At 40.3% G+C, this 11,039-nt stretch overlaps 1 long non-coding RNA gene across 1 annotated transcript in view; it reads left to right on the forward strand.

Moving 5' to 3' along the window:
* LOC103095881 (uncharacterized) overlaps positions 1-11,039 on the forward strand; it is a 69,103-nt gene that overhangs the window by 2,944 nt on the left and 55,120 nt on the right. Inside the window, exon 2 of the long non-coding RNA XR_008915436.1 lies at positions 424-464. This is a non-coding gene — a long non-coding RNA (uncharacterized LOC103095881). The remainder of the gene's footprint in view (positions 1-423; positions 465-11,039) is intronic.

An 11,039-nucleotide genomic window follows, 5' to 3' on the forward strand; every position in this document is an offset into this window, starting at 1 on the left:
CCATTATACCCTCTGACAAAATATCTTATATGTCACACTCAAAAACCCTCTGGAAAAGGAAGTGGAAAGAAATAGGCTTAGATTTGAATTCCAACCCTGAAACTTACTGACTTTTTGACCAAGGACAAATAACTTTTCTTCTCTAGTTTCCATTTTCTTATCTATAAAGAAGGAATTATAAAACTTGTACTTTCTGCTTCATAAGATTGTTTGGGAAGTATTCTTTTAACCATAAAACACTTAAAACATTTTTATTATTATCAGTAAAATGCTAGGCTAATGTACCATAATAATTATACTCATGTTTCCTACTATCTATTGAACATATATTCCTGGTTCTGGTATTTAAGACTTTTCATAATCTGGCTCCAACATCCTAATATCCTTTTCAAACTTTATCTCATACTATTTCCCATTATATAGGCTCTGTTCAAGATGAACTGAACTGCTCTCTAAGGCAGAAGGTAAGAGTTTTTAAAAAAAACCTTAATTCTGATGTATGGATGTGAGACACATTGCTAAAAGAGAGCCTTCATTTATTAAAAAGAAAGTTTTGTTGAAGTCTTTTATTTATTAAATCATCTCAGTAAATTTAAGTATCCTTCCCCAACCCTTCCACAGAGCCATCTCATGTATTAAAGAGTAATATATTTTAAGAGAGGAAAATACTTAGTATAACTGGTTGATACATTGAAAAAGTTCAAAAACATGTGCAATGTGTAAAACCTATGAACTTCCTACTTCTACAAAGAGGTGAGTTGAATTTATCCTTTCATCTCTTCATTTGAATCCTGCTTGATCCCACAATTAAAAATCTTCTCATTCTGTCACATTTGTTCAAATTTTTCTTAGCACTTCACCTTTGTCTCCATCACTCTCTGCCTTGTATGATTTCCATTTGGGTACCCATTTTACAGATTTTTCTTCTTTGAATCTCCAGTGCTGAGTATATTGCATTATATGGAAGTAGCTTTTGAATAAATGTTTGTATAAGGGAAAGGAAGGTGTAATAGGGAAATTATAGAGATGTAGGATAAGATGGATAGTTGGCTTTAAAGAACTGGCATGGGCACACACCAAGAACTCTGGAGGGAGGATTCTAGAAGCCATGGGGCAGAAAAAAAGGGTTTTGAATTGACAACTGCCACTTGGTGTCTAGGGGTCTGGGTCCTGGTCTTGTTTAAGCTAAGGGAAGGAGAGCTGCTTCTGAGAGCTTTTCTGACCTCAAGCTTTGGTGGACAAAGGACAATCCTTCAACCATTCCTTGAAATTCTTGGTTAGCTGGAGAACAGTCTTGGAGAAAATCTGGTTATCCCTACTGTCTGTGAATGTGTGCCAGCACTTGCCTGGGGATTTTATCTTAAGCTAGGTTGGACTTTTGGGTCTAACCCAGGGTCAAACCCTGCTGGGTGAATTCAGCAATCTGAGTCACTCTTACCAAACCCTGCTGGGTAAACTCAGTCATCTGAGTCACTCTTATCAAACCCCTGAAGACAACTTTGGGAGAATATCTGAGGATTATAGACAGGCAGTGTTTAGACAGATTTTTGGGTAACATTTAGCCAGCACAGGGAGTTGAAAAGGAAGCTGGAAGACCAGAAGAGCTTCATCTTGTGATGTCAGCTTGGGTGGTTTGGGTGGAATTTAGGGAATTAGATATAGGGAAATCCTTTTTTCCTAATCCTCATTCCCTAACCTTAATTTGTAATAAATTATATATATTTTCCTATATAACATAATCTTTAGGGCCATTATACGCTACTGGCTCAGTGAAAGAAAAGTGAAATCCACTGTACTTTCACTAACAGGAAGTCAAAATACCCAGAGATCACAGCTGGGTATTTTGGCAATTCCCTAAGTGGAACCCGATATCTACCTTAGTCCCTTCATTACTAACCTGTTTTTTAAAAGAGTTGAGATGGAAAATGCCTGGGGAACTAAGATCTAGAGGTATATTAAGAAGTCACACAGTATTGCCTTCAACCACATGGTGTCACTATCAATCAAGAAAATCTTCCTGGAAGAGTTGGTTGGATGAAATAGTGTTAATAATAGCTAATAGCTAAGCTTTAAATAGCCCTTACTTTGTTCTAGGCATTGTGCTAAGTGCTTTACAATAATAATGGTAATACTTTTGGGGAACAGCTAGATGGTTCAGTGGATTGAGAACCAGGTCTAGAGATAGGAGGTCCTGGGTTCAAATGTTCCCTTAGATACTTCCTAGCTTTGTGATCCTGGGTAAGATACTTAACCCTCATTGTCTAGCCCTTACCACTCTTCTGCCTTGTATTGATTCCAAGACAGAAGTAAGTTGTTTTTTTTGTTGGTTTTTTTTTTTTTGGTTTATTTTTTTCAAACAATTAAGACAGAAGGAAGGACTTGGCAAATGAAGTCAAGTGATTTGCCCCGAGTCATACAGCTAGAAAATATCTCAGGCCAGATTTGAACTTAGATCTTCCTGATTCCAGCCTGGTCCTCTATTTACTGTGCCATCTAGCCTTCCCCTATAATTATTACTTCAGAAAAATCCTAGGAGACATGCATTATTATTCCCATTTTACAGTTGAGGCAACTGAAGATGAAAGAGGTTAGGTAATTTGCTGCAGTTAGTGAATGTCTGAAGTCATATTTGAATTCAGGACTTCTTTACCAAGGAGTAGGACTCAGATGGTCTCTACTGGGTAGAAAAGATGCAGGTTTCTACTTTAGTTAACTCATCCTTGACTATCTGATATGTCTATCCTTTTTTTCCTTTTGGTATTATCTCATGGGATATATGGGGTGCTCAGGGAGGGGTAGTATCTCTGGTATGGAGGGCTTGTCGTGCCCTCCTAGGGCAGCTCTCCAGCCTCTGACCCTCACCTGACACCCAGCTCTCACTTGTGGCTCCCAGTAGCTGCTAGCATGTGGCAGCGGCCACACCCCGGGCAACAGCTTTGACAGGCCGGCTAAACCTTGTGAGGGTAGTCATTGGGTCATTGACCCCTGGTGAACTAAGGCTTTGCTCACCCAGCATGTGAAGACTGCTTCGGCAGAAGAAACCAATAAGAAGGTTCAACGGCTGAGAGGGCGACGCAGCAAAGCACTGTGGAGTGCTCAGGGCATGTTGGAGCACAAAGGACAACATGGCCATCCAATGCAGCTGAGGAAGTCTCCAGGTGTAACGACTTTTCGTGCCACTGGACCCAGGCTTCCAACACTGAGAGAGTGGGACTGTCTCTGTGCATCGACTTTTCCACTTAAATCTTCATGCACAAGTGTCTTTATGCACACTCATCTATCCTGACCCCATCCACCCTCTTCAAGACCTGCGGCGATGGGGGACTGGCGACGCAACAGGTTTTCATAGTCATTCTCGGTCACCGAGAGACTACCACTATTATCTCATGATTGCATTACCTTGAGTCATGACTGTCATTCTGTGTGTCTGGTTTGAAATGTTGGTGGGGTTTTTTTAAATCCTTACCTTCCATCTTAGAATCAATATTGTGTTGATTGGCTCCAAGGCATAAGAGCAGTAAGGGCTAGGCAATGGGGGTGAATTGACTTGCCCAGGGTCACATAGCTAGGAAGTATCTGAGGTCAAATTTGAACCCAGAACCTCCCATTTCTAGGCCTGGCTTTCTATCCCCTGAGCCACCCAGTTGCCCTGTTGGTGTTTTTAAAGAGGGTTTATTATTGTTATTGTTGTTGTTATTATTATTATTGCTACACGAGTGAGATAATTGCAGTTGGCATATTTGTAATTATGATAATATTTTTTTCAAAACCTGTTGTCATAAAATGATGAAGCCATTGGGAATCAGGGGATGTGAAACATTGGATTGTGAGCTGGGAGGACCTTTAGAGAAAAGAATATAAAGCTATATTCTTATGATCTAATCCAATTTTATAATTATGCTGATAAGATTCCTGAAACCCAAAGAGGTAATTGTCTAGAATTCCACTGAGGAAGAAAGATGGCATGGAGTGAGGGAGAGTGCTGGATTGGGTCTAGAGCCTTCTTCATTCTATATCTGTGATCCTAAGTGTCAGAAACAGAATTCGAATACAAGTCTACTGAAAGGAAACAAGGTAGTATCGGTGGCTAGAGGGTTATTATACTTGGAGAAAGGAAATCTGAGTTCAAATTCTGCCTCATATTTTTATTAGCTATGTAACTTTGGGTAAGATAGTTGATCTTTCTCAACCTCAGTTTCCTCATCTGTAAAAATAACATTATCTGTCAGTGTTATTGTGAGGATCCAATGAGATAAAGTGCTTTGTGAACCTTAAATTTGACATATAAATATTAACTATAACAAACTATTCTTCTTTTTAAAATAGAAATATAGAATTTTATGCAAGAAAGGACCTCAGAAATCAATTTAGTTCAGCCCAGAGATGTAGCATGAATTTTCTTTATAATACCCATCATATATTGTAGTTTGAATAGTTCTTTTTTTTTTCTTTTTAAATCCTTACCTTCTGTTTTAGTATCAGTTCTAAGACAGAAGAGCAGTAAAGGTTAGGCAACTGAGGTTAACTGATTTGCCTAGTATCACATAACTAAGCAGTATCTAAGGCTAGATTTGAACCCAGGTCTTCCCAACTCCAGGTCTAGCACTCTATTCATTATAATATTTAACTATATCTAACTTGAATAGTTCTAATGACAGGGGTCTTACTTCCTCATGAGACAATGCATTCATTTTTTGGACCCCTTTATTATTATAGTGACCTGCAATGGCTTTTTCTTAGAGTTCTGCCTACTAAATGAAAGAATGAAACATTTATTAAGCATTTACTTTGTTCAAAGTACTGTGCTATGCTCTGGGGATACAAATAGAAAGCACAATTTATGATCTGTAGGAGCTCACATTGTATAATGGAGGAGACAACATATTGGAAAATTTCTGATGTGAGCCATATAGAAAAGCCCTTTAGGTTCTGGGACAAAGCAAATACTCTGACCCTAGTTTTTTGTTCTTGGTCACACAGAATCCCAATTCTTCTTCCACTGGAGAGCCCTTCAGATATTAGAATATGGAAATCATGTACTCACTAAATATTTCCTTTCCCATGAAATGCATTCTCATTACCTACAAGAAATTATCACATGGGGGGCAGATGGGTAGCTCCGTGGATTGAGAGCCAGGCCTAGAGATGGGAGGTCCTAGGCTCAAATCTGGCCTCAGACACGTCCCAGCTGTGTGACCCTGGGCAAGTCACTTAACTCCCATTGCCTAGCCCTTACCACTCTTCTACCTTGGAACCAAAACACAATATTGATTTCAAGATGGAAGGTAAGGGTTTTATTAAAAAAAAAAAGAAATTATCACATGATTTTGAGCCCCTCACCATCTTGTTTCCCCTTCTCTGGAAGTGTTCTAGCTTTACCAGTTAGTTCTGCATTCAAGCAATCATCATCCTTTCTCAGCATGCAGAATACAAATAATTTATTTCTAATATATTTGCTGCAATGAAGGCTTTTTTAAGTAGCCTGGGCACATCAAAAAAATACATTCTTCTCTACCAATAGGGAGATGAAACTCTGTCATAATTATTTTGGTGGCCAAAGGTAGGGGTCCACCCAACCACTTCACTGTGCCATGCTCCCACAGGAACTGGGAGTTATTGGCATTTGCTCACCTCAAATTTTGTCCTTCAACATGCTTGACAATGAAATATTTAATAAATAAGACTTAGAAATGATAAAACAGTCAGTAGTGCTATCTCATAGTATTCATTACCTTTGAAAATGTTTTCTTGGATCTTGTAGGGTTAATCAAATTTATTAGTGCTGAAAATATAGCTTACAATCATTTATGGTGCATTTGAAAGAGTATTCTATTCACATCCAGGAGATAGGAAGTTGAGTTCAAATTATGGTCTTTAAAAATTAGAATTAGGCAAATAGAAGCTAATGACTTCACAAGACATCAAGAAACAATAAAACAAAATCAAAAGAATAAAAAAGTAGAAGAAAATATGAAATATCTCATTGAAAAAACAACTGACCTGGAAAATCCAGGAGAGGCAATTTAAGAATTATTGGACTACCTGAAAGTCATGACCAAAAAAAAAAGTCTAGATATCATATTATAAGACATTATCAAATTCTGCCAGTTAGAAGGACAGTGTAATACATTGGAGAGAATATTAGCCTTAAGTTGGAGGCAGTAACTTGGTTTGAATCCTGATTCTGAAGGAAAGAGGGGAGGGAACAAGCATTTGTTTGTTTGAATATTTTTATTTAATTAATTAATTTAGAATATTTTTCCATGGTTACATGATTCATGTTCTTTCCCTCATCTCCTCCCATCCCCCTCCCATAGCCAAAGAGCAACTCCACTAGGTTTTTCATATGTCATTGATCAAGATTTATTTCCATATTATTAATTTTGCATTAGGGTGATTGCTTAGAGTCTACATCCTCAATCATATCCCCATTGACCCATGTGATCAGGCAGTTGTTTTTCTTCTGAGTTTTTAATCCCACAATCCTTCCTCTGGATGTGGATAGTGTCTTTCTCATAAATCCTTCAGAATTGTCCTGGATCATTGCATTGCTGCTAGTAGAGAAGTCCATCACATTCAATTGTACCACAATGTATCAGTCTCTGTGTACATTGTTCTCTTGGTTCTGCTCCTCTCACTCTGCATCAATTCCTGGAGGTTGTTCCAGTTCACATGGAATTCCTCCAGTTTGAGCACAATAGTATTCCATCATCAACAGATACCACAATTTGTTCAGCCATTCCCCAATTGAAAGGCATCCTCTCATTTTCTAATTTTTTTGCCACCACAAAGAGTGCAGCTATGAATATTTTTGTACAAGTCTTTTCTCCTATTATCTTTTTGGGATATAAACCCAGCAGTTCTATGACTGGATCAAAGACTAGACAGTCTTTTAATGCCCTTTGGGCATTGTCTTCCAGAATGGTTGGATCAATTCACAACTCCACCAGCAATGCATTAATGTCCCGATTTTGCCACATCCCCTCTAACATTTATTACTAGGAACAAGCATTTGTAAAGAGCCTGATATGCTAGGCACTGTACTAAGTACTTTATAAATATTATCTCATTTGATCCTCTCCAATAGCCCTATGAGGTTATGGCTGTTTTCATCACCATCTTTTAGATAAAGAAATGGAAAAAGATGTTAAGTGACTTGCCAAGAGTTACACTAGTAAGGGCCTTAGGTCAATGAATTCAGGTCTTCCTGCCTCTAAGTCCAGTGCTGTATCCTCAATCACCCAGCTGCTATAATCAATAAGGCTTCAGCTGCAACCTGGTCTTTGACCCCTAGTAACTGTATGATCTTAGGCAAGATAATAAAGCTTGTAGCACCTGGCTCTTAAGGTTGTTGAGTGCTACAAATGAAAGAATGTGGGTAAAGGCCCTAGTATAATCCTTAAAGTGCTCAATTAAATATTACTTCTTGTTTCTCATTACCTGAATGACCTTGGGTAGGATACTTAGTCTTTCTAGGCCTTAGGTTTCTCATCTCTAAAATAAAGGAATTGGACCGGATGATTTAAGACTTTTCCCACTTTAGCTTCAATGTTCCTAAGGGGCCATCTGACCTTGGGTAAGCTCCCCATTCCAGGCCTCCTTTTTTTCATTTCTATCCAACTCCGGATGCCAGGTTCCTCTTTCTCTCCCTTATTGTTTTCTGGGAGGCTGGCTCTGATCACTTCTGACTTTGGATCCCCTTGGAGCTCTGTAACTTCAAATGCAAGAAGATTGTGACTGATGTAAGATGTGCCATGGGGGTGGGAGGGGGCGCTGCAACCCACACCTGGGCTCCTTGCCCATCTTTTCCTAGGACAGAGCAGAGACCAGGTCAGCAGCTCCCTGGCACAAACCATCTGTTGCTGCTGCTGCTGTTCATGCCCCAATGTGAGCCTCTCCTCATGCCAAGGTGTTTTGAATGCAATCTGATAAAAAGTGTGAAGTGAAGTTGATGGCAGTAAATAGGAGTTCTCAGAGGGAGGGAAGTTCAGAGTCAGAGTCCAGGCCACTCAAAGTCAAGTCTCTGGGGTAGAAGTTCACTGGCAGCCAAGTAAGTGTAAGAGGAGCTGAAGGGCAGAATTCTCCAGCCTTCTCCAGGTCATGGGCAGACGCTCATCACTATATTGGAAAGAGTAGTAGACTGGAATTCAGGGTACCAGACTTCTTGTAGTAGAAATGGCATTAGAGTCAAGGGAGGAGGTTGATAAATCACAAGACTGCCCCTCAATTCTCCCCTCCCTCAATTGTGCATTAACTATTACTTTGGACAGAGTTCTGTCTGGGCCTCAGTTTCCTTCTCTGTAAAATGAGGATATTGGATGAGATGAACTTTAAGATTTCTTCTAGTTTGCTATCTTGTGATTTGACTGAGTTCTGGCTCTGCCACTGTTCAGCTTTGTGACCTCTGCCAACTCAATTCACTCTCTGGACCTCAGTGTACTCATCTTTAAAATGGGGATAATGATACAATACCCACCTCAGGCATTTTTTCCTGAGGAAAGCACACTATAAAGGTGAGTTATCATTATGTTGTTGTTGCCAGGTCTTGTTCATTTTCCCTCCATAATCTTTCTCTTGTTGCTGGTCCCTTCTTGCCACTTCCATTTTGCTACCACCTTCTTTCACTTTTATCTTCTCTTACTTGGATTACTGCAGCCCCCTCCTAGTTGGACTGTTGGGTTCTAGTCTCTGCCTCTTGCAACCTCCACACAACTGCCAAAAGAATCCTCCTCATCTACAAGTCTAACCATGCCATTCCTCTGTCAGAGAAATAGTTCCTTGTTAGTAGTAGTAGTCTCGGTAACCAAGGATGACGATTGTCTTTGTGCATTTTCATCTACGATAGATAAGTGTGCACAAAGACACTTGTGTGTGGAGATTTAAGTGGAAAAGTCGATGCACAGAGACAGTCCCACTCTCTCGGCGTTGGAAGCCTGGGTCCAGTGGCAGGAAAAGTCGTTACACCTGGAGACTTCCTCAGCTTCATTGGATGGCCGTGTTGTCTTTTGTGCTCCAACACGCCCTAAGCACTCCACAGTGCTTTGCTGCATCACCCTCTCAGCCGTTGAACCTTCTTATTGGTTTCTTCCGTCTGTTAGGCTGAAGCAGTCTTCACATGCTGGGTGAGCAAAGCCCTGGTTCACCAGCGGTCAGCGACGACCCGATGGCTACCCTCACAAGGTTTGGCCGACCTGTCAAAGCCGTTGCCCGGGGATGTGGCCGCTGCCACATGCTAGCAGCTACTGGGAGCCACAAGTGAGAGCTGGGTGTCAGGTGGGGGTCAGAGGCTGGAGAGCTGCCCTAGGAGGGCACGACAAGCCCTCCATACCAGAGATACTACTTCTCCCTAAACACCCCATACACCCTGGTTCCTTGTTACTTCTAGGATAAACCACAAACTCCTCAATTTGGCATTTGAGTTCATCACAATTTGGCTCCAGACTATCTTTCGAGGCTTATTGCTTGCCTTCATGCACACTTATTCTCCAACCAATCTGACTTCCATGATGTTTCCAACCTTGGAATTCCATGTTGTCCAAGCTGCCCTGGGCCAGCCTATTCCCAGTGCCTGGAAGGCACTTCCCTCCTCTGCTCTAGCTTTTAGTAATCCCAGTTTAGTCCTAGTTTCTTTCATGCTCAGCGGATCCCTCTGGGGATGTTTTTCCTGATGATGTGTGCTGTTATTGTTTCCTCCCTCCTCCAATGATCATGTGTATATTGCTCTATCCACAAGCATTTATTAAGTACCTCTTGGGAGAGGGTATAAATACAAGAGTTAATTTCTGCCTAGAATGAGATTATATGTCACAAGAGTTGGGAGGGATGTGTGAGTATAAGAAATAAATGTTCATAGCCCTGAATGGCACTGTGCAAAGAGGGTTGAATTTGGGATCAGGGGTCTTGGATTCAAATTCCAGCTTTGTTTTCTACCTATCTTTTTATTTCATTGATTTACTTGTGTCTTGACTTTTTGTGTCCTCAGTGTTTTTTTTTTTGTAAATATACTGGAGTGATTACCATTTTCTTCTCTAGCTCATTTTACAGATGAGGAAACTAAGGCCACTAGAGATTAAATGACTTGCCCACGGTCACAGAGTTAGTAAATGTCTGGGTCAGATTTGAACTCAGGTCTTCCTGACATGAGGCCTAACACTATCCACTGTGCACCTGGCCATACATTTGACCTGTTTGTCCTTGAGTAAATTACTTAATGTCTTTGGGTCTCAGTTTCCTCAACTGCAAAAAGAAGACTAGAGGGCTTTTGAAGTGCCTTCTACTTCTAAATCCATGATCATCTAATATATACAAGGTCAACCAAAAGTGAATCAGCCATATATGCAACACAGCAAGTAGGCCAATCAAGCTTGAACAAAAAGTGAGTCTACCTAGCAGAATATAAGTTCCTTGAGAGCAGCAATTATTTTTTACTTTGTCTTTTGTATTCCTGATGCTTAACACAGAGCTTGGCATATATTATGGCAATTACTTAAATGCTTGTTGACTTGTTGGATTGACTGAATAGGACTGCATTGAATTTCTTGCTTTTCCTCTTGTCTTCCCTGCATTCCTTTCTTGATTTGAGCCTGCCCAGAATCCAGTCTGGGAAGCCAATTGGGGAAGAGTGACTTGGCTGTTCACACCACTTGGATGAGCTCAGAGTTACCAATTACATGCCTTCCAGTAAGATGTAGGATCATTAGGTCTTATTATTTGCACTGCCACTGCGTCATCTAGTCCTCTAAGCCTTACCATCTGCTCTGCTGGTACACCCTAAAGACCAGGGATCTTGTCATTTCACTACCACTGAACCCTTAAAGATTTCTGTGCTTTGCCCTCCATTATGGGATGAATTTGTTTACATGGGTCACCTTCCCCAATTAGAATGTGAGCTCTTTGAGAGCAGGGACTCTCTTTTTTTCTATTCATATGACTAGCATTTAACCCAATAGGCGAAACATAGTAAATATTTAATACTTTTAAATTTTTCATTCAGTTTTCCTTTCATTGAATTAGCTGATTTAGCAAACTTTAAATACCTA

Source organism: Monodelphis domestica, chromosome 1 (assembly GCF_027887165.1).
Source record: "Monodelphis domestica isolate mMonDom1 chromosome 1, mMonDom1.pri, whole genome shotgun sequence".
Taxonomy (NCBI): domain Eukaryota; kingdom Metazoa; phylum Chordata; class Mammalia; order Didelphimorphia; family Didelphidae; genus Monodelphis; species Monodelphis domestica.